General features: G+C 43.2%; 1 long non-coding RNA gene across 1 annotated transcript; it reads right to left on the bottom strand.

Annotated features, from left to right (window-relative positions):
- Positions 1-1,632: 1,632 nt before the first annotated feature.
- On the bottom strand, positions 1,633-19,864 carry LOC139248278 (uncharacterized). The gene is made up of 4 exons (XR_011591027.1): positions 19,671-19,864; positions 18,482-18,553; positions 17,834-17,922; positions 1,633-1,990 (listed from the first exon to the last, which is right to left on the bottom strand). It is a non-coding gene; the product is annotated as an uncharacterized lncRNA (long non-coding RNA).
- Between the last annotated feature and the right edge of the window lie 3,597 nt (positions 19,865-23,461).

Genomic DNA, 23,461 nt, shown 5'->3' with positions numbered 1-23,461 from the left:
GTCCTGTACAACTGTAGCAACACCTCCCTGCCCCTGTACTCAAATCCCCTCGCTATGAAGGCCAACATGCCATTTGCTTTCTTAACCGCCTGCTGTACCTGCATGCCAACCTTCAATGACTGATGTACCATGACACCCAGGTCTCGTTGCACCTTCCCTTTTCCTAATCTGTCACCATTCAGATAATAGTCTGTCTCTCTGTTTTTACCACCAAAGTGGATAACCTCACATTTATCCACATTATACTTCATCTGCCATTCATTTGTCCACTCACCTAACCTATCCAAGTCACTCTGCAGCCTCATAGCATCCTCCTCGCAGCTCACACTGCCACCCAACTTAGTGTCATCCGCAAATTTGGAGATACTACATTTAATCTCCTCGTCTAAATCATTAATGTACAATATAAACAATGTGGGATTTTCCATGCTTATATCTGTCTCTGGTGCGTGAATGTGGGAATTTCCCTGTATATATCTGTCTCTGGTGTGTGAGGGTGGGATTTTCCCGGTATATATCTGTCTCTGGTGTGTGAGGGTTGGATTTTCCACGCTTATATCTGTCTCTGGTATGTGAGAGTGGGATTTTCCCTGTTTATATCTGTCTCTGGTGCGTGAGGGTGGTATTTTCCCTGTATATATCAATCTCTGGTATGCGAGGGTGTAATTTTCCCTGTATTTTTCTGTCTCTGGTATGTGAGGGTGGAATTTTACCGGTATATATCTGTCTCTGATGTGTGAGGGTGTGATTTTCTCTGTATATATCGGTCTCTGGTGTGTGAGGATGGGATTTTCTATGCTTATATCTGTCTCTGGTATGTGAAGGTGGGATTTACCCTGTATATATCTATCTCTGGTGTGTGAGGGTGGGATTTTCTATGCTTATATCTGTCTCTGGTATGTGAGGGTGGGATTTTCTCTGTATATATCTATCTCTGGTGTGTGAGGGTGGGACTTACCCTGTATATATCTATCTCTGGTGTGTCAGGGTGGGATTTTCCCTGTATGTATCTGTCTCTGGTGAGTGAGTGTGGGATTTTTTATGTATATATCTGTCTCTGGTGAGTGAGTGTGGGATTTTCTATGTATATATCTTTCTCTGGTATGTGAAGCTCGGATTTTCCCTGTATATATCTGTCTCTGGTGTGTGAACGTAGGATTTCCTCTGAATATACATGTCTCTGTTGTGTGTGGGTGAGATTTTCCACGCTTATATCTGTCTCTGGTATGTGAGGGTGGGATTTTCCCTGTATATATCTGTCTCTGGTTTGTGAGGGTGGGATTTTCCCTGTATATATCTGTCTCTGGTGTGTGAGAGTGGGATCTTCTCTGTATATATCTGTCTCTGGTCTGTGAGGATGCGATTTTCTCTATTTATCTGCCAGTTTCTGAAATGTGAGTGTGGGTCTTCCTCTGTACCTGACAGTTTCTGCTTAATTGAGAATTGATGCCGCCTATCTCATACCGTTTAATTCAACACCTTTCTTATCTGTCACTGCTGCTGTAACTACATTCGTTGTTTTACTATTACCTTCACTTGGAGTATCCTTGGCACTGTTTGGGACCCGAACTCTGCTCTTCACCCATTTTTTGGATATTTAATGACCATTTTTACTATAGTTTTTCACTGAGCACTCATTTATTAGTTTGAAGTCCCTTTTAGTTTCATTTTTTTAATTTTAATTTACAAATTTGATTGACAATTGCCTTGTTGTAAAATCCTGCTGCAAGATCCCATAATTCAGTTCTGACCTGTGGGGGGTATTAAAATTACCTCGGTTGCGATGGCCAAGAATCGAACCCGGTTCAACTGCTTGAAAGGCAGCTATGCTCAGCACTATACCACCATCGCCCACACATCAGTCATTTTGTATTTGCAGACAAACTGCTTCTTACGGGTCTTCAGCGGGACAAATAAATTGCTGAGCAATCATTTTAATCAGAATGTAAGCACGGTGCTGGAACACCTTCCCTCCAATTACAACTGGTCACTGCAATAAAGCAATAAAGAAAGGAAAGATAGATTATGAAGGTAAACTTGCGCAAAACATAAAAACGGATAGTAAAAGCTTTTACAGACATATAAAACGGAAAAGAGTGACTAAAGTAAATGTTGGTCCCTAAGAAGATGAGAAGGGGGATTTAATAATGGGAAATGTGGAAATGGCTGAGACCTTAAACAATTATTTTGCTTTGGTCTTCACAGTGGAAGACAAAAAACCATGCCAAAGATTGCTGGTGACAGGAATGTGGGAAGGGAGGACCTTGAGACAATCACTATCACGAGGTGGGTAGTGCTGGACAGGCTAATGGGACTCAAGGTCGACAGGTCCCCTGGTCCTGATGAAATGCATCCCAGGGTATTAAAAGAGATGGCGGAAGTTATAGCCGATGCATTCGTTATAATCTACCAAAAGTCTCTGGACTCTGGGGAGGTACCAGCGGATTGGAAAGCAGCTAATGTAACGCCTCTGTTTAAAAAAGGGGGCAGACAAAAGGCAGTTAACTATAGGCCGGTTAGTTTAACATCTGTAGTGGGGTAAATGCTTGAAACTATCATTCAGGAAGAAATAGCGGGACATCTAGATAGGAATAGTGCAATCAAGCAGACGCAGCATGGATTCATGAAGGGGAAATCATGTTTAACTAATTTACTGGAATTCTTTGAGGATATAACGAACATGGTGGATAGAGGTGTTCCGATGGATGTGGTGTATTTAGATTTTCAAAAGGCATTCGATAAGGTGCCACACAAAAGGTTACTGCAGAAGATAAGGGTACACAGAGTCAGAGGAAATGTATTAGCATGGATAGAGAATCGGCTGGCGAACAGAAAGCAGAGAGTCGGGATAAATGGGTCCTTTTCAGGATGGAAATCGGTGGTTAGTGATGTGCCACAGGGATCGGTGCTGGGACCACAACTGTTTACAATATACATAGATGACCTGGAAGAGGGGACAGAGTGTAGTGTAACAAAATTTGCAGATGACACAAAGATTAGTGGGAAAGCAGGTTGTGTGGAGGACACAGAAAGGCTGCAAAAAGATTTAGATAGGTTAAGCGAATGGGCTAAGGTTTGGCAGATGGAATACAGTGTCGGAAAGTGTGAGGTCATCCACCTTGGGAAAAAAACAGTAAAAGGGAATATTATTTGAATGGGAAGAAATTACAACATGCTGCGGTGCAGAGGGACCTGGGGGTCCTTGTGCATGAAACTCTTTTGGAGTTCCTGCATGAATCCCAAAAAGTTAGTTTGCAGGTGCAGCAGGTAATCAGGAAGGCGAATGGAATGTTGGCTTTCATTGCGAGAGGGATGGAGTACAAAAGCAGGAAGGTCCTGCTGCAACTGTACAGAGTATTGGTGAGGCCGCACCTGGAGTACTGCGTGCAGTTTTGGTCACCTTACTTAAGGAAGGATATACTAGCTTTGGAGGGGGTACAGAGACGATTCACGAGGCTGATTCCGGAGATGAGGGGGTTACCTTATGATGATAGATTGAGTAGACTGGGTCTTTACTCGTTGGAGTTCAGAAGGATGAGGGGTGATCTTCTAGAAACATTTAAAATAATGAAAGGGATAGACAAGATAGAGGCAGAGAGGTTGTTTCCACTGGTCGGGGAGATGAGAACTAGGGGGCACAACCTCAAAATACGGGGGAGTCAATTTAAAACCGAGTTGAGAAGGAATTTCTTCTCCCAGAGGGTTGTGAATCTGTGGAATTCTCTGCCCAAGGAAGCAGTTGAGGCTAGCTCATTGAATGTATTCAAATCACAGATAGATAGATTTTTAACCAATAAGGGAATTAAGGGTTACGGGGAGCGGGCGGGTAAGTGGAGCTGAGTCCACGGCCAGATCAGCCATGATCTTGTTGAATGGCGGAGCAGACTTAAGGGGCAAGATGGCCTCCTCCTGTTCCTAATTCTTATGTTATGTTATGAATAGTAATCTTGCTTGGACCGAGCCCTCACCCCATTTATTAGTTTAAAGTCTGGACTGAGTCCTCACCCCAGTTACTTTTTCTTCAGTCCCCTATAGATTAAACAATAGTTATCACCAAAAATAAATGAAACCTCAATTTTATGTGATAAATAAATGGATGATGAATGTGCTTTGTAAATGTTAGAGAAATGGCATTTGCTGGATGGCACTCGTGTTGGGTTCTAAACTGCGACATGGTGACATAAACTGTATTAAATGGAGCCTGTTTGTGCTGGCCGAGAATGAAACCCAAGTCAATCCCTGGGAAAACAGCTATGCTCACCACTATAGCACCATCACACTAAGTTTAACATGTAAGCCTCTGTATTGACAGACCACTCACCATGGGTCTTTAGAACTTTAGTCAGCACTAACTGCAATCATTGTAATCTGAACGTAAACAAGGTGTTCAGGTTATTTGTCTCCAGCTGAAAACAGTTACTGATGAATGGTTATCTTGTTGCACTACTGGCTGGCAGCCAGGAGATGGCACCAACCTCCAATAGTTTGGCTGTTGTGGATTGTGTGCACACCCAGACCGCTGTGAGTCTGGTGCTGCCCGGGGAGATGGCCAAGCACGCCGTGTCGGAATGGGACAAAGGCGGTGACCATTGCAAATAAATTCACAACACAGGAAAAAGCTTTAAAAAAGCAACGGCTCTTTGAAGATGAAACCACAGTGTTAATTTAGTCGATTTATTCATTCTGCTCTCGTCCTTTTATAAAATAATGGTACAACACAGAGTGTGTGAGTTTAACTCTGTATCTATCCGTCTCTGGTATGTGAGTGAGTTTCACTCTGTACCAGTTCTGGTGTGTGAGTGTGCATTTTATTATGTACCAGCTGATTTCAGCTAAGTGGGTGTATGGCTTACACTGTATCTATCAGTTTTTGTTTGCGAATGTGGGACTTAATCTACCTGTCAGTTTCTGATATGCAAATCTGTGTTTTACTCTAACTGTCAGGTTGTGAAAAGTGAGAGTGGGTTTTACGCTGTACCTGTCAGTTTCTGATGTGTGAGTGAGTTTTACTCTGTACCATTCATTTACCACTCCATGAGTGTGGGTTTTCCTTTCTACCTGTCAATTTCTGCTGTGGGAGAGAGGGATTTATGAGAGTGTGAGTTTTAGTCTTTATCCGTCAGTCCCTGCTTTGTGAGTATTATTTTTTTTTCCAGTATCTTCTCTTTCTGGTCTGTGAATGTAGGTTTTATGATGTACCTGTCAGTGTCTGAAATGAGAATGTGGGTTTTACTCTGTATCTGTCTGTCTCTGGAATTAAATTTGTGGGTTTTATTCTGTAATTCTCATTTTCTGGTACGCGAGTGCGGGTATTACTCTGTATCTGTCAGGCTCTGAGATGCGAGTGTGGGTATTCCTCTGTATCTGCCAGTTTCTGGTAGGAGTAGAGGTTTTACTTTATATGAATAGAAAACCAGAATATTGTTTAAAACCTGAGAGATTAGTAAATGTTGCAATTCAGAGAGACTTGAGTGCCATTGTACGTAAAACATTGAAAGTTAACATGTTGGTGCAGCAAGCACTTAGGAAGGTGAAAGATGTGGGTCTATACACTTGGAGATGAGAAGAATGAGAGGTGATCTTATTGAAACATATAAGACCCTGGGGGGATTGACAGGGTAGATGCTAAGAGGCTGCTTCCACTGGATGGACAGTCCAGAACTAGGACTGTTAGACTCACAATAAGGGCTCAGCCATTTAGATCTGAGATGAGGAGAAATGTCTTCACTGAGAGGGTTGTGTATCTTTGGAATGCTCTACCCCAGAGGAATGTGGATGCTCAGGTGATGAGTGTATTCAAGATTGAGATTGACATTTTGTTTGATACTAAGGGAACCAAGGGATAGGGGGACAGTGCGGGCAACGGTGTTGAGGTAGAAGATCAGCCATGATCTAATTCAATGGCGGAGCAGGCTCGAGTGGCAAATCATAGAATCATAGAAATTTACAGCATGGAAGGAGGCCGTTTTGGCCCATTGCGTCCGCGCCGGCCGACCAAGAGCTATCCTGCCTAATCCCATTTTCCAGCTCTTGGTCCGTAGCCCTGAAGGTTACGGCACTTTAAATGCACATCCAAGTATTAAATGTCGTGAGGGTTTCTGCCTCTACCACCCTTTCGGGCAGTGTGTTCCAGACCCCCACTACCCGCTGGGTGAAGACATTTCCCCTCGTATCTCCTTTAAACCTCCCCCCAATTACATTAAATCTATGTCCCCTGGTTGTCGACCCCTCTGCCAAGGGAAACAAGTCCTTCCTTTCCACTCTATCCAGAACCCTCATAATTTTATACATCTCAATCAGGTCTCTCCTCAGCCTCCTCTCTCCAATCTTTCCTCATTGCCAATATTCTCCAGTCCAGGCAACATTCTTGTAAATCTCCTCTGCACCCTTTCCAGTGCCATCACACCTTACTGTAATGTGGTGACCAGAACTACACACAGTACTCCAGCTGTGGCCTAACCAGTGTTTTATACAGTTCAAGCATAACCTCCTTGTCTCTTGTATTCTATGCCTCGACTAATAAAGGCAAGTATTCCACATGCCTTCTTAACCACCTTATCTACCTGGCCTGCTACCTTCAGGGATCCGTGGACATGTATTCCAAGGTCCCTTTGTTCCTCTACACTTTTCAGTGTCGTACCATTTAATGTGTATTCCCTTGCCTTGTTAGCCCTCCCCAAATGCATGACCTCACACCTCTCTGGATTGAATCCATTTGGCACTGTTCCACCCACCTGACCAGTACATTGATATCTTCCTGCAATCCACAGCTTTCTTCTTCATTATCAACCACACAGCCTATTTTACTGTCAGCTGTAAACTTCCTAATCATACCCACAACATTCCAGTCCAAGTCATTGATATATACCACAAAAAGCAAGGGACCCAGCACTGAGCCCTGCGGAACCCCACTGGATACATCCTTCCAGTCACAAAAACACCTATCAACCATTACCCTTCGCTTTCTGCGTCTGAGCCAATTTTGGATCCAACTTGCCACTTTGCCCTGCATCCCATCGGCTTTTACTTTCGTGACCAGTTGGCCATGTTGGACCTTATCAAAAGCTTTGCTAAAATCCATATACACTACATCTGATAGAGTATTCAAACAGGCTCATTTAGACAGGCTTTGAAAATTCACAGTCCCCCAAGTCAAAGCTACTACGTGCTGCTCAGCATGTTGCATTAACTCATCAATCACCTTGACATTTTAGGACCTTGGGTATTGAGCCAATAAGGTCAAAGAAGGCGAGTTCTTTTCTGTAAATTGATCCAGGCATAAATACAGCCATTTTGACCATGTGGTTTCAGTAAGACAAAGGAACTGGCAATCAGCCAGCAGTTTGTTGCTCTCTGCCAAGATTAAAAAGTTAAAACTACCATCAGAGTTCGTATTTCATTGGAAATTAAGAGATCGAACAATTTTGGCGCTGCGAACAGGATCGCTGAGGAAAGAAACTGAATTTTGGACATCGGACCTACATACTGAGGTAAGGACACCTCTTTTTTAAAAAAAAGTCCTCGGTCAAAAGTCTAAATTCGCCTCTCCTTCTACGTGATTCCGAAAGCCTCCGGTTTGCGAACCCTCCGGTTGGTAGTCGGCTCGAGGTCCCATAGACGTCTAAACTTTGGCGGTGTGTTAGTTAATTAATCACCGACCTATTGATTGGCTGGGAAAGCTTACGGCTCGAGACCCCAGTAAAGAAATGGCAGCAGGAGATAAGAGCAAAGAATTGCCTACAACTTTTAAAGGTGGGCAAGCACCACCTGAAGTTTCGCTCGATTTAATTCTCGAACAGTTGAAAGAATACATAGAGCAACAATTCAACTTTTCTAAAACCTGTATTAAGATCGAACAAAAGTACGGAACCTCCAAAGGACAATGGTCCTTGGACGAGATTAAAAGGTTCTGGAGAAAAACGACCCATATGAAAAATAAAGAGCGAAATAGATGGTCCCTAGCGGTTATGGGCCAGATTCAAAAGCGGAATGAAATTATAATGCGTTCCCAACATGATCAAGAACTGACCAGTACAAAGGATCAATTGCAAGCAGTTTGTGCACAGCTGCGACAGAAAAAGCTTGAACTTGAAAAGCTGGAAGCGGAAGTTAAAGATCTTAAAGGTGAAATTAAAGAATGGAAAAAATCATTAGGTCAAGAGACAGTAATAGGAAAAGGAAAATGTATTGATCAATTCCCAGGGTATCCATGTTTGGATAAATTAAAAGCGCAAACCCGAAGACACGACCGAGGAATAGATACGGATTCTGAATCCTCCGACAATACAGTGTCGGAGGATGATGAATTAGGGGTGCACTTTGCCCCGTTTAAAAAAAGACGAGTTGTAGTCAAATCAGAAGAGACTGCGGATGAGGGCGGAACCAAAAAAACAAAGAGAAGGGTGTATGCAGAATACTTAGTTCATGCTCCGGCAGACCCAGAGAAAATTGATAAATGGTCCAAGGAGTTGCCCAATCCAAAGAAAGGGGGAGTAAAAACGTGGGACCAATTGGACCGCTTAAGAAATATATATCAACTTCATCCCTGGGACAGAGTGCAAATTTTGACCATAATGGTGCCAAAAACACAGGGAAGAAAATTGCACGACAAGGTAGATGAAAGCTTTGGGGCAGAATGAGCAAGAATTAGACGCAGGATGGGAGGTGATTAAACACTGGCTGCAAGCCTTCAGTCCAGCTAAGACAGACTGGGGAAAAATTGCAGCCTGCCAACAGAAAGGAACAGAGGAGGTCCTGGAGTATGACGAGCGGTTTAGATGCACGTGGCTAGAACATTCGGGTATGAATAATACGGATGAGGAATTGGATGAACAAGTGTTTGGACCCCTGAAAGCAGCTTTCGTGGCAGGTCTAAAGCCAGAACTGTCCAAAATGCTTAAGGTAGTGTTACCAGACTGGGAAGGTAGAGGAACTACCTTTGCAGCATTGGTGGATCGATGTAACCAATTAGATCGGGATATGGGAGTTAAAGTCCGAGCTGTTCAGGCTATGGGATGGAAATCCCAGGATTCTGATAAACAGTTATTAGGAAAATTACCCGGAAAATGTCATTATTGTGGGAAAGAAGGTCACTGGGCCAAGACGTGCAGGGCAAATCAGAAAGATCGTGGCTGGGGAAGAGGACGCAGCCAGGGATACAATTCAGCCAGGCTTGTCACAAGATAACGACCTCATAGAAGCATTTAAGCGACTGGCAATACAACAACAGAAGGAGTTACTTGGGATAGCAAAAAACGATTAGAGCCCACCCTGGCCGCCCTCCTCGCACTAATACAACAAAGGGGAGATGGGCTATATAAAACAGTGAGGGTGGGCGATAAGCATGTGGACTGTCTTTTAGACACAGAGGCGGAATTAACATCCTTAGCCCTACAATATGGAGACTTTTTGCCGTTGGATGGTAGGGTACATACAGCCTATGGAGTTGGAGGCCATAAAATGGAAATTAAAAGGACAACACCGGTACTTTTCAGGCTGGGTCCACATGAACTAACCACGCCGGTCTGGATAGGCCCAGTAGATCAACCCCTTTTGGGAATGGACGTTCTAATCCAAGTAGATTCATCGTTGCATTTTGAGGATGGTTGGGTGACATGGTCAATTGGAACTTTGAAGAAAGAAGAATTGATGGAACACCATGGCCCCAGGCACTACCAATAGTGCTATGTAGCATTAGGGCAACCCTGAACAGAACTACAGGTCTAAGCCCATTTGAAATTATAACAGGAAGACCCATGTAGCTGCCAGGAACTATCGATTTATGGAAAGCTGATGTTCACTTAATGGGTGACACTTTGCTATTAGTTCTGTTTCCCGACAGGTATCGGCAGCTTGGGTAATCCACCCGAAGGAGGACACGGCATCATCCCGGGAGTCTGGGTGTATGTGAAAAAGTTGCATAAAGAACCTTTGGGTGCCAAGTGGGAGGGACCTTATCAAGTGTTATTGACCACCCAGGCAGCTGTTAACGTCCAAGGAAAGAAAGCCTGGATCCATGCTTCACACGTTAAACGAGCACCTGTAACTAAAGCTGAAATCTAATAAGGACAATTACTTTTTGCGAAAATGTATAAATGTACTGTATTATTGATTGTAGGTATTCTAGGCATAGGCCTACTTCTTACTAGCCGACCCTCTGCACCAAAGGGAAATAGTAGGGTAGCAAGGGAATTACATGTAAATAACTTTTTATATATGTCATACATTTATGCCAAACAAGGTAACATTTCTAGTTGTTGGGTGTGTTCGTATATTCCTATTCACTCAAAGGGATATCTCGGAAATGGCTGAGTGGATAATTAATCAAAATAAAACAGGCAATGCATTTCAGGATACGGAAAACTGGGCACGTAAATGGAAGTCAGCAGGTTACAATCTGACTACCTTTGAAGGGGGATACCAACCGTGCTACAATAATTCCAAACGGCCCCCATTTTTTGTTATCACTAATACAACGGGAATAGGAAGACCGGGGGAATCGGTCTGTCTGATTAGAAGCATCAAAGGAGGCCAAAATATGGGGTATAGTAACTGCTCCCGGAATTATAATAAAATCAAGCCACGGAACCGTCCAAACTGGGCCGATGTGGGAATTTTTAACGTAACGGGGATTCTGAATAAAACAGATGGAAAAGCCTGGACAGGCCCCGGAGTGTTGCTGACAAAGAAACAGCTAACATTCATTGCCTATAATGGCACCTATTGGGTGTGTGGCCACAAGGCCTACCCTTGGCTGCCTCAGAATTGGATGGAATCCTGCTATTTAGCCTACATTGTGCCTTATATGTCTCATATAAAGTCACTGTCGGAACATTTACACCGTCCTAAGAGAGTTATCACAGAAACAGAGAGGTTCTTTGCCATTCTGATCCCCGGATATGGGACCGCCAAACTGGCAAGGGAATCCATTAACATGGCATCCATTGTGGAACGGGTAGCCAATGATACCTCAGAGGCCCTAGTTAAAATCAATGCAGAAATGGTAGCAATCCGCACAGTAGCCCTACAGAATAGACTGGCCCTTGATTACATCCTGGCTGAAAAGGGAGGTACTTGCGCCCTACTCGGAACTGAGTGTTGCACATATATCCTAGATAGCTCCGAAGAAATTACCCACTTAGCGGAGCATATCCAAAAGGAGGTAGAAAAACTTAAGCAACCCCCATCATTCACTTTGAGGAGTGGAGCCACTGAATGGCTAGGTTCAATAGGAACTTCATTGGTGGAAGGTTTAATTCTATTTGTTGTAATTGTTTTACTTTTATATTGTTTGTTTATGTTGATTAAATGTTGTTGTGACCAGGTGGCTGTAGCTGCTGTCCCGCAGGTGAGACACCTTGCAGGTCCCAGCAGACCGTCTGTACGTGGCACAGGGGTATGTTATGCTTAAGAAAAGGTTGTTTACTGATTGAATTAAGATACTGATTTGGATTAAATTGGAATAAGGTTAATTAACCTACTAAAACCAGACTTCCATTGTGGCCACGATGGAACTCGGGTTGGTGTAAATTTGTGTGGAAGCTACTAGTCCGGACATGTGGCGAAACACATCAACAAATTTCAGAAGGAAACTCTATTAACATGTATGAAATTATTTTGTAGAATGTTTAACCAGTGATACCTGAAGTTTTATGATTCAGTTTGTGAAAGAATCAAAGGGGGGATTGATAGAGTATTCAAACAGGCTCATTTAGACAGGCTTTGAAAATTCACAGACCCCCAAGTCAAAGCTACTACGTGCTGCTCAGCATGTTGCATTAACTCATCAATCACCTTGACATTTTAGGACCTTGGGTATTGAGCCAATAAGGTCAAAGAAGGCGAGTTCTTTTCTGTAAATTGATCCAGGCATATATACAGCCATTTTGACCATGTGGTTTCAGTAAGACAAAGGAACTGGCAATCAGCCAGCAGTTTGTTGCTCTCTGCCAAGATTAAAAAGTTAAAACTACCATCGGAGTTCGTATTTCATTGGAAATTAAGAGATCTAACAACATCACATGCACTGCCCTCATCGATCCTCCTGGTTACCTCTTCGAAAAATTCAATCAAGTTAGTCAGACATGACCTTCCCTTAACAAATCCATGCTGACTGTCCTTGATTAATCCATGTCTTTCCAAATGAAGCTTTATCCTGTCCCTCAAATGGCCAACTCCTGCTCCTATTGCTTATGTTCTTATATGAGTGCGAGTTCATTCTGCACCTATCTGTCTCTGGTATGTGAGTGTGAGTTCACACTGTATCTATCTGTCTCTGGTATTGAGCGGGAGTTCACTCTGTACCTGTCTCTGGTATGTGAGTGTGAGTTCACACTGTATCTATCTGTCTCTGGTATTGAGCGGGAGTTCACTCTGTACCTATCTGTCTCTGGTATGTGAGTGTGAGTTCATTCTGTACCTATCTGTCTCTGGTATGTGAGTGTGAGTTCATTCTGTACCTATCTGTCTCCGATATGTGAGTGTGAGTTTCACTCTGTATCTATGTGTCTCTGGTTTGTGAGTGTGAGTTCACACTGTATCTGTCTGTCTCTGGTATGTGCGTATATGCTTTTCTCTGTATCTGTTATGGGAGTCTGGATTTTATTCTGTACTTGTTATGTTCTGATATGTTAGTGAGTGTCCGACCCTATAACTGCCAGTTTCTGCATAATTGGAAGTTGCTTTTGCTTTGTATCTGTCAGTTTCAGGGATGGGCAAGATGCTATAACCCTGTTCCAGTCAATAACTGGTAAGTGAGGATGGTCTTTACTCTGTCAGTATCTGTTGTGTGAGTGTGGGTTTTACTTTGTACATGTCACTTGCTGGTATGTGATTGGGTGCTTGATTCTGCAACAGTTAATTTCAAATTAGTGAGTTAGTAATTTACACTATGTATCTTTCGCTAGAACACGAATGTGGCATTTACTCTGTATCTGTCAGTATCTAAGTGTAGGTTTTATTTTACCTGTCAGTTTCTGATATGTGAGATTCAATTTTATTTTGTATCTGCGTCTCTGGTATGGGAGTATGGGTGGAGATAAGAAATAATAAGGAAAATAAGTCACTGGTGGGAGTGATCTATAGGCCCTCTAACACTAGCTACACTGTAGCACAGACTATAAATGAAGAAATAATGGAGGTTTGCAAGAAAGATACGGCAATAATCATGGGTGATTTTAATCTTAATATTGATCGATAAATCAAATTGGTAAATGTAGTCCCGAGAAAGAGTTCATAGAGTGTATTCGGGATGGTTTCTTAGAACAATACGTTGTGGAACCAACCAGGGAGCAGACTATTTTAGATTTGGTAATATGTAATGAGACTGGATTAATTAATAATCTCATTGTAAAGGATCCTCTTGGGAAGAGTGATCATTGCATGTTAGAATCTCAAATTCAGTTTGAGGGTGAGAATCTCAAACTAGTGTCCTGAACTTAAATAAAGGCAATTACAAAGGTATGAAGGCAGAGTTGGCTAAAGTGGACTGGGAAAATAGACTAAAGGGTAAGATGGTAGTTGAGCAGTGGCAAACATTTAAGGAGATATTTCATATCTGTCAACAAATATATATTCTAATGAGAAAGAAGGACTCTTAAGAGAAGGATCAACCATCCATGGCTAACCGAGGAAGTAAAGGATGGCATCAAATTGAAAACAAAGGCATACAAATGTTGCAAAGAATAATGGAAGGTCAGAGGATTGGAAAATTTTTAGAAACCAGCAAAGGATGACTAAAAATAATAAAGTGAGAAGATAGATTACCAGAGTAAACTAGCAAGAATTATAAAAACAGACAGTAAGAGCTTCTACAGGTATAGCTACAGTAAAAGTTGGTCTCTTAGACAATGAGACTGGGCAGTTAATAATGAGAAACAGAGAAATGGCAGAGACTTGGAACAAATATTTTGTATTGTTTTTCATGGTAGAAGACACTAAAATAACTGATAATAAAGGGGCTATTTAGAGGGGGTAAACTTAAAGCAATCATGATCACTAGATAAAAAGTACTAGGCTAATTAATGGGTGTAAAGGTGGACATGCCCCCTGGATCTGATGGCCTGCATTCTAAGGTCTTAAAAGACATGGCTGCAGAGATATTGGATGCATTGATTGTAACCTACCAAAATTGCTAGGTTACAATCAATGCATCCTGGATTCTGGAGAGGTCCCATCAAATTGGTAAACCGCAAACATAATGCCCCTATTTAAGAAAGGAGGGAGACAGAAAGCAGGAAACTATAGATCAGTTAGCCAAACTTCAGTCATTGGGAAAATGCTGCAGTCCATTATTAAGGAAGCAATAGCAGGACATTTAGAAAATCATAATACAGTCAAGCAGAGTCAGCATGGTTTTATGAAAGAGAATTTAGGATTTAATGAGCAGGGTAGATAAAGGGAAACCAGTAGATGTTGCGTACAGTGTATTTGGATTTCCAGCAGGCATTTGACAAGGTGCTACATAAAAGGTCACTGCAGAAGATAAGCGCTCAGGGGGTTAGGCGTAATATATCAACATGCATAGAGGATTGGCTAAAGAACAAGTCGGGATAAACGGGTCATTTTCAGGTTGGCACAATGTAACTGTAACTAGTGTGGTGCTACAGGAATCAGTGCTGGAGCCTCAACTTTTTATAATGTATTAATTTATTAATTAATTGCATTATATTAATGACTTGGATAAAGAGACCGAGTGCAATGTAGCCAAATTGTTGATGACAGAAAGATTGGTGGGAAAGCAAATTGTGATGAGGTGGCAAAGAATTTGCAACAGGATATCGATAGGCTAAGTGAGTGGGCAAAAATTTGGCAGATGAAGTATAATGTTTGAAAATGTGAGGTTTTCCACTTTGGTAGGAAAATTAAAAAGGCAAATTATTATTTAAATGGGGAGAGATGATAAAATGCTGAGGTACAGAGGGATCTGTGGTCCTTGTACATGAAACACAAAAAGTTAGTATGCAGGTACAGCAAGTAATTAGGAAAGCCAATGGAATGTTGGCATTTATTGCAAAGGGGAATAGAGTATCAAAGCAGAGCAATGCTGCTACAACTGTACAGGGCATTGGCGAGACCACACCTGGAGTACTGCGTACAGTTTTGGTCTTATTTAAGGAGGGATATACTTCCATTGGAGACAGTTCAGAGAAGGTTCACGGGGTTGATTCCTGAGATGAGGGGGTTGTCTAGTAAATGCTGTAATTGTGAGGGAGTTGAGTGTCTTAGTAAACACATCACAGAAAGTTAATGTGCAGGAACAGGAAGCAATTAGAAAGGTCAAAGTTTTGGGCCTATACCCTTGGAGATGAGAAGAATGAGAGGTGATCTCAATAAAACATCAGATTCTGAGGGGGATTTACAAGGTAGATGCTGAGAGGCTGCTTCCCCTGGCTGGAGTGTAGAACTAGGAGCGATAGACTCACGATAAGGGCTCGGTCATTTAGGACTGAGATGAGGAGACACTTGTTCACTCAGAGGGGTGTGAATCTTTGGAATTTTCTACTGCAGAGGGCTGCGGATGCTCAGTCAATGACTGTATTCGAGACTGAGATCGGGAGGTTTTTGGGCACTAAGTGTTATGGGGATAAAGTGGGTAAATGGAGCTGAGATAGAAGTTCAGTTCAGATATTATTGAAAGATAGAGCTGGCTTGAGGGGCTGTATGACCTATTCCTGCTCTTATTTCTTACTTTATTTTAGCGGTCACTCTTTGGGTTGTGAATGTGAGTTTTAGTCTGTATCTGTTAGATTCTGATGTGAGTGTGGGGGATTTACTCTAGCTATCAGTCCCCGATATGCAAGTGTGGATTTTAGTCTGTATCTGTTAGACTCTTCAATGCGAGTGTTGGATTTACTCAATAGCTGTCTGCCTCTTTGATGCGAGTGTGGGTTTTATTCTGTATTTGTCATTTTCTGGTATATATGAGTGTGGAGTTTAATCTATACCTGTCACTTCTTGGTATATGTGTGTGGCTTACATCTATACGTGTCACTTTCTGGTACTTGAGTATGGGTATCTATTCTGTACCTGAAAGTACCTGGTATATGAGTGTGGGGTATAATCAGTACCTCTCAGTTATTGCATGTGAATGTGGGTTTTAATCTGTACAAGTAAGTTTCAGGTATGAGTGTGGGTTGCACCTGTACCTGTCAGTTTCTGGTAATATATGAGTGTGTATTTTATCTGTCCTTGTTAATATGTGGTATATGAGTGTGGGTTTAATCTATATATCAGTTTCTGGTATTTGACTGTGTTTTATCCTGTACCTGTCAGTTTTTGGTATGTGAGTATGGGTGGTATTCTGTAACTGTCAGCTTCTGAGATGTAAGTGTGGGCATAATCTGTACCTGACGGTTTCTAGTATACGAATGTGTGTTTTAATCTGTTCCTGTCAGTTTTTGGCATATGAATATTGTTTTAATCTGTACTGATCAGTTTCTGGTATGTGATTATGGATTTTATTCTGAACTTGTCAGTTTCTGATATGTGAGTGTTGGTTTAATCTGTACCTGTCAGTTTCTGGCTTATGAGTGGTAGTTTAACCTGTAACTGTCAGCTTTTATGTATGATACATGAATATGGGCTTTATACTGTATGTGTCTCTGATATGCGAGTGTGTATATTTCTGTAACTGTCAGATTTAGGTATGTATGTGGGGGTTTAATCTGTGCCTCTCAGTTTCTGGTGTGTTAGTCTGGGTTTAATCAGCACCTTGTAGCTCCTGCAATTTGGGTGTATGTTTTAGACTGTACCTGTCAGTTCCTGCTACATGAGCGGGGATTTACTCTGTATCTGCCCGTCTCTGGTATGTGAACGTGAATATCTGTTTTATGTTCTACCTGAATTTGTCTGATATGTGAGTAAAGGTTTTACCTTTCTGATAGGTGTGTGTGGGTTTCACTCTGCATCTGCCAGTTTATGAGATGGTAATATGTCTTTAGCTCAGAAACTGTCAGATTCTGCAATGCAAGTATCAGTTTTACTTTTTACCTCTGTTTTCTGACATGTGACTCTGGGATTTACACTCTACCTGTCACTCTCTGGTGTGGAGTTTACTCTGTGCGTGTCACTTTCATCTATGTGGGTGTGGGTTGCAGATTGTATCTGTCAGTCTATGGTACAGGAGTGTGGGTTTTATTCTGCACCTGTCATTTTCTGGTATATTCGAGGTGGCTTAATACTGAATCGCTACTTTCCTGATACGTGATTATTGCTTTTGCTCTGTACCTGTCAGCTTCTGATATGAGAGTATGGTTTTTACTTTCTAACTTATATATTAAGGTATGTGATTGTGTGTTTTATTCTCTACCTGCCAGTTTCTGGCAAGTGAGTGCGGGTGTTTAATCTACATGTTAGTTTGATCTGTTTCAATGGTGAAACAGCGTCTGATTCCACTGCTCCTTGTAAGATTCACAATGTAACTCTTGTACTGTGGATTACTGTGGGACTGACTGCTTCTGCTGCCAGTGATAATAGGATTGAGGCCAGTTCTGTGTCTCTGCGCTCTGTGAGTGATAATGTACTTACTGTGTGTGGGAAGGAGCTGCCTGCACTGGTTGACAGTCCGTGTATGCCAGCAGTGTGGATTGACACTGTGTCAGTGTCTATATGTTCCTGTGTTTGTGAGTAAGTGAGTGAAAATGGATATGTCTCTCAGTGCAATATGTTTGGACTTTGAAACAACATCTTATTGTACTGCTTCAAGTGATTGTGGGATTCCTAATGTAACTCTGGAAATTCGGATCACTGTGGGACTGACAGCTTCTGCTGCCTATGACAATAGGATTGAGACCAGTTTTGTGTCTCTGCGCTCTGTAAGTGATAATATACTTACTGTGAGTGAGAAGGTGCTGACAGCACTGTTCCTTGTGTTCCGGGTGGAGGAAAGATCACATTTATTCAGGCTCAGTGAAGTACTGCTCTCTGAGAATAATAATACGAGGACATTATTAGTCATGATATGGACAAGTGAGTGGGAGAATATAAAAAATAAAGTTATAATTAATATGTTTGTTTATAATAAAGTAAAGTATCTGGAGAGGGGAAACCGCGATACAAACAGTGTCATTGTCTGACCTCACTGCAGTACAGTAGCACTGAGATTCTGCATACCAGGTGTGTAGGACAGTTCTATAGTAAGTTATCAGCATCCAGACACAACTCAAACCCAGCACTGGTCCATGAATAGGACCACCTGATTGGAACAGTCCAGGTTTATATCTCCCACTCCGATGGGACGATTTGTAAAATTCTGAATCTTTTCCTGGAATATAACTATAGTACCTGGGCTGTACAACAATTGTTTTCAGTCGATTGAAACCGAGTTGAGGGCCTATGTAGTTAACAGAATGTCACAGAGTCCGGATCCTGATGTATCTGAGGGAGCGACAGGCTCTCGATCACCAGCAACACGGTTCTGGACAACTCAATGCACCAAAACAAAATAACCGATGCTTGAAATGTCTTCTCCCACACTCCTCACCTGGTGTCTGCAATAGATGCACTTTGTGAAACTCCTCACAACCTCACCGTCAGGCTGTGTTTCCACTGTTCACTGTCGAAGAACAACAGACACGATGAGATTGGAACTGAATCAGGAACATTCACTACTGATTTGGGGAAAGAAAGCAGCAATGATTTGAAAGAGCGAGGTGATTTACTTTCACTGTTACCCCACACTGTATACACACAACTATTTTAATAAAACAATAAATCAAGTGCCCCCTTATTAAAGGGGCATTAAAACAGACAAATTAAACTTTGGTGTTAAATGGATTAAATTAAAATTTGGTTCCCAGGGGGATGATGCACTCCAGTCCCTCTGGCGCCCACCTCTCACAGAAGGCCGCGAGCGTACCGGTGAACACTGCGTGCTCCATCTCCAGGGACACTCTGGCTCGAACATAACCGTGGAAGAGAGGCAGGCAGTCGGGCTGAACACCCGCTCGACCGCCCGTGGCCTGGACCGGTTAATGGCCACTTTGGCCATGCCCAGAAGCAGTCCTACGAGGAGGCCTTCCGATCTGCCCGCTCCCCTCCGCACAGGGGGCCCAAAGATCAGGAGCGGGGGACTGAAGTGCAAACGATTAACGAGTGTCAACCTTATGCAGGAGCCATCAAGCAAACTCTGCCAAGTAACGTTCATTGGTTCATGTGCAACGGCCTGCGGAGAACCATGAGATGCTACTGTAAGTACTGCTTACAACCAGAGTCATCAGAGGACCATTTTATCCTCAAGTAGAAAGTAATAGACTGTCCACACACAGCCCGAGAATGGCCTCTCCCTTCCCCCACTCACTCCATGTTCCGGAACTCGTTCCTGCTCCACTCTGCCTCTGACAAACAAACAGCCCCCGACGGAACTAAACCAGGAACGTTCACTCCTGGTTAGGAGAGAGAAAGCAGCAATGATTGTAAACAGCAGATTCTGCCCATTCTGTCTCCCTTCCCCCTGGACACACACTGTCCACACACAGCTCGAGAATGGCCTCTCTCCCTCCCCCCACTCACACCACGCACTGACACTGGTTCTTGCTCCACTCCGCCCCTTGCACACAGACCCCGACTCCCCCTGAACTCTCCCCGGACTCAGTGCCGGTCTCTGAGCCCATCTGCGGACACGCTCCCAAAGCGCTGCGCTGCTGTAAGGAGGCTGCTGCTCGCTGCCTTACCCCAGGGCTGCGGGCTCTCCATTCCCGGCTGTTTGAAACCATCTTCTTCCGCTCACTGAGTGAATGGCGATCACAGGCAGGACTGGGGGAGGGGAGGGCGCATGCGCTCTTCTGCTCACTGGGCATCGACACAGAGGACGGGGCTGTGCCGCGCATGCGCAGCTCTCTGCAATAATTCAACCTGTAAAAATCAAAATGTATTTTTCCCAATTTACTTTTATCAGAATCTGAACAAAGGAACTGGGCCTGGGGGGGAAAGGACAGAGAATGATAAAAGCTGGGAGCCTTGTCCCTTGGAGATGCTCAATTTGGGATCATTCCGTGCAGAAAATGTTCTCTCCATGTGCCCGTCTTCACAAAGCAATCCTGCAGAAACATCGGAGGGACGAGGGAGTGGGAGTGTTTGCTGGGACCGTGCAGGAGTTAATATCTGACAGAAACAGTCCGAGATTAGTTTAAACACTCTCACTGTGAGTAATATCGAAGTGTACAATCAAGAGGTTATATGTAGGGAGGAACTTATTACAATCACTGTCACTAATGAAGTAGTACTCGGTAAAATAATAGGACTAAAGGCGGACAGGTCCCCTGGACCTGATGGCTTACATCCTTTGGTCTTAAGAAATGTGGCTGTAGAGATAGTGGATGCATTGTTTGTAATCTAACAAAATTCCCTGGATTCTGGGGAGGTCCTAGCAGATTGGAAAATTGCAAATGTTCAAAAAAGGAGGCAAACAAAAAGCAGGAAACTATAGACCAGTTAGCCGAACATCTGTTGTTGTGAAAATGCTGGAGTCCATTATTAAGGAAGCAGTAGCAGGACATTTGGAAAAGCATGATTGAATCAAACAGAGTCAGCATGGTTTTATGAAAGGGAAATCATGTTTGACAAATTTGCTGGAGGTCTTTCAGGATGTAACAAGCACGGTAGATAAGGGGCAACCTGTGGATGTGGTGTATTTGGATTTCCAGAAGGCATTCGATAAGGTGCCACATAAGAGATTACTGCACAAGATAAAAGCTCATGGGATTGGGAGCAATATATCAGCATGGATAGAGAATTGGGTAACTAACAGAAAACAGAGAATCAGGATAAATGGGTCATTTTCCGGTTGGCAAACAGTGATGAGTTGGGTGCCACAGGGATCGGTGCTGGGTCCTCAACTATTTACAATCTATATTAATGACTTGGATGAAGGGGCCGAGTTTAATTTAGCCAAGTTTGCTGATGATACAAAGATGGGTGGGAAAGCAAATAGATATGCAAAGGGATCTCGACAGGCTAAGTGAGTGTGCAAACATTTGGCAGATAAGAACATAAGAAATAGGAGCAGGAGTAGGCCATATGGCCCCTCGAGCCTGCTCCAACATTTAATGCAGTCATGGCTGATCCCATCATCGACTCAGGTCCACTTCCAGATGGAGTATAATGTGGGAAAATGAGAGGTTATCCATTTTGGCAGAAATAATAGAAAAGAAAATTATAATTTAAATGGAGAAAAATTGCAACGTGCAGCAGAACAGAGCGCCCTGAGGGTCCTTGTACATGAAACACAAAAAGTTAGTATGCAGGTACTGCGAGTAATCAGGAAGTCAAATGGAATGTTGGCCTTTATTGCAAGGGGGATAGAGTCTAAAAACAGAGAAATCCTGCTACAACTGTACAGGGTATTGGTAAGGCCACACCTGGAGTACTGTGTACAGTTTTGGTCTCCGTATTTAAAGAAGGATATACTTACATTGGAGGCTGTTCAGAGAAGATTCACTCGGTTGATTCCTGAGATGAGGGGGTTGACTTATGAGGATAGGTTTGAGTAGGTTGGGTCTGGACACATTGGAGATCAGAAGAATGAGAGGTGATCTTATTGAAACTTATAAGATAATGAGGGGCTTGACAAGGTGGATGCAGAGAGGATATTTCCACATGGGGCAACTAAAACTAGGTTACATAGTCTTAGAATAAGGGGCCGCTCATTTAAAATTGGGGTGAGGAGGCATTTCTTCTCTGAGGGTTGGAAATCTATGCAATTATCTGCCCCAGACAACTGTGAAGGCTGTGCCATTGAACATATTTAAGGTGGCGATAGACAGATTTTTAAGCGATAAGGGAGTAAATGGTTATGAGGAGAGGTCAGGGAAGTGGAGCTGAGTCCATGATCAGATCAGCCATGATCTTATTGAAAGGCAGAGCAGGCTCGAGGAGCCAAATGGCCTACTCCTGTTCCGATTTGTTATGTTCTTATGGCCCTGAGCTGCAAGATTGCAGAGAGTACAACAGGCAAGCGAGTGATAAATGTGTGACATTGTTTCTCTCACTCTCTGACACGGTCCCGCAGTATGGGATTAATAATGCATCTGTCTCTGGTACAATATCAGTGAGAGAGGAGACTGCATCTTCTGTCTCTTCAAAGGGATCTTTCAGAATAAAACGTGACTTCACCGGTCAGTCTGGAACTGATACTGTGCATGTCGTTCTGTGTCTCACCGCCCTACCTCGCACTCTCCTGTCTCTCGCTCAGCCCTCTCCCCTCTCTCTGCCTCTCAGTTTCCATCCGCTCTCTCTTGTACTCTTCGTGAAGGCGGGAGACTGTTATTTAGCGTGATGTGGAAACACTGTTGGAAGTGCAAGACTGATAATATCTCTGTTTCTCTCTGAAGTTGTGGTACTGTTACTGAGCGTATTATGGAGACACTGATACAAAGTGTAAAACTGATACTGTGTCTGTGTCTTTTCCGCTGGTGCTGTACATTAATGTGTGATAACATTATTGAGAGTAATATGGAGACACAGTTCGGGTGTTTCAAGACTGATACTGTGTCTGTCTCTCTGTCGCTCTCTCTGATAGCCATCTCTGGGTGTTGAGTATGGGATGGATAGGACACCAGTTACTGTTATATGTCGCTCATTTTCTGAGAAGAGAGTGACAAAGAGAGGCTGCAGGGGCGGTGAGCACATAATTTGTGTTTTCATGTTAGTCAAACATATTTCTGCATTAGAACAATACAACAACTTAAAAGCAGATATGGGTTAAGCCAGCCACAGCTGTGATTGGCTCCTGCCCCTGAATCTGGGAACAGACACTGTGAGGAGCGCCGGCCTCAGGGTGTTTAACACTGACTGAGCTGGGAAACGACAACTGACCCGAGAATCGGCAGCACAGCCGAGCGGAGAGGAAAACCTGATCTGGGAACTGTAAATCTGGGAACAGTTTGTGCTGTGAATGTGCAGATTTCAACATTGTGTGACCGAGAGTGTGTTAAAGGGACGGGCGGGTTAGACTAATGTCACTGTGTTTGTGTGTCCGCTCTCATCGCCGGATTTCAGAGTCCCTCTTGTGTAAAATTCAAAGATTTCCCTGTCATAGGATCGCCCTGCTGCCCTGCTCAGGCCTGAAGTGGGACTGAATCAGAAAGTTTGATTTGATTTCAAATTTCAGTCAAAAAACAGAGAAAATATCCGCGATCGGCTGAGAGAGCGCGACCAGTGCAGCAATGAAACGGGTTTAAATCGAAATTACTGCCTTCAATTCGGATGGAACTTTCTCGGCAGCAAACATCCCGGTCTTCGGGACAGAAAGAGGCCAGTCTGGGAATGTGGAGGGCCCGAGTTGAATTGGAATCGGAGAGTTAGTGAGGAGAGAGAAACACAGAGAGGCTGGAGGGGCCGGGAGCTGACAGCAGGATGTCTCCTCCCCGTCCGCTCGCTGCCTTTAAGTTGCTCTGTGTCGCCGCCTCTCGTTTCATTTCTGACCCAGCTCTGACTGTCAGAGAGATTTTCCAGAGTCGCGGAC

This window comes from Pristiophorus japonicus, unplaced genomic scaffold (assembly GCF_044704955.1).
Source record: "Pristiophorus japonicus isolate sPriJap1 unplaced genomic scaffold, sPriJap1.hap1 HAP1_SCAFFOLD_29, whole genome shotgun sequence".
In the NCBI taxonomy this organism is placed as follows: Eukaryota; Metazoa; Chordata; class Chondrichthyes; family Pristiophoridae; genus Pristiophorus; species Pristiophorus japonicus.
This window is presented reverse-complemented; position numbering and strand designations above follow the sequence as displayed.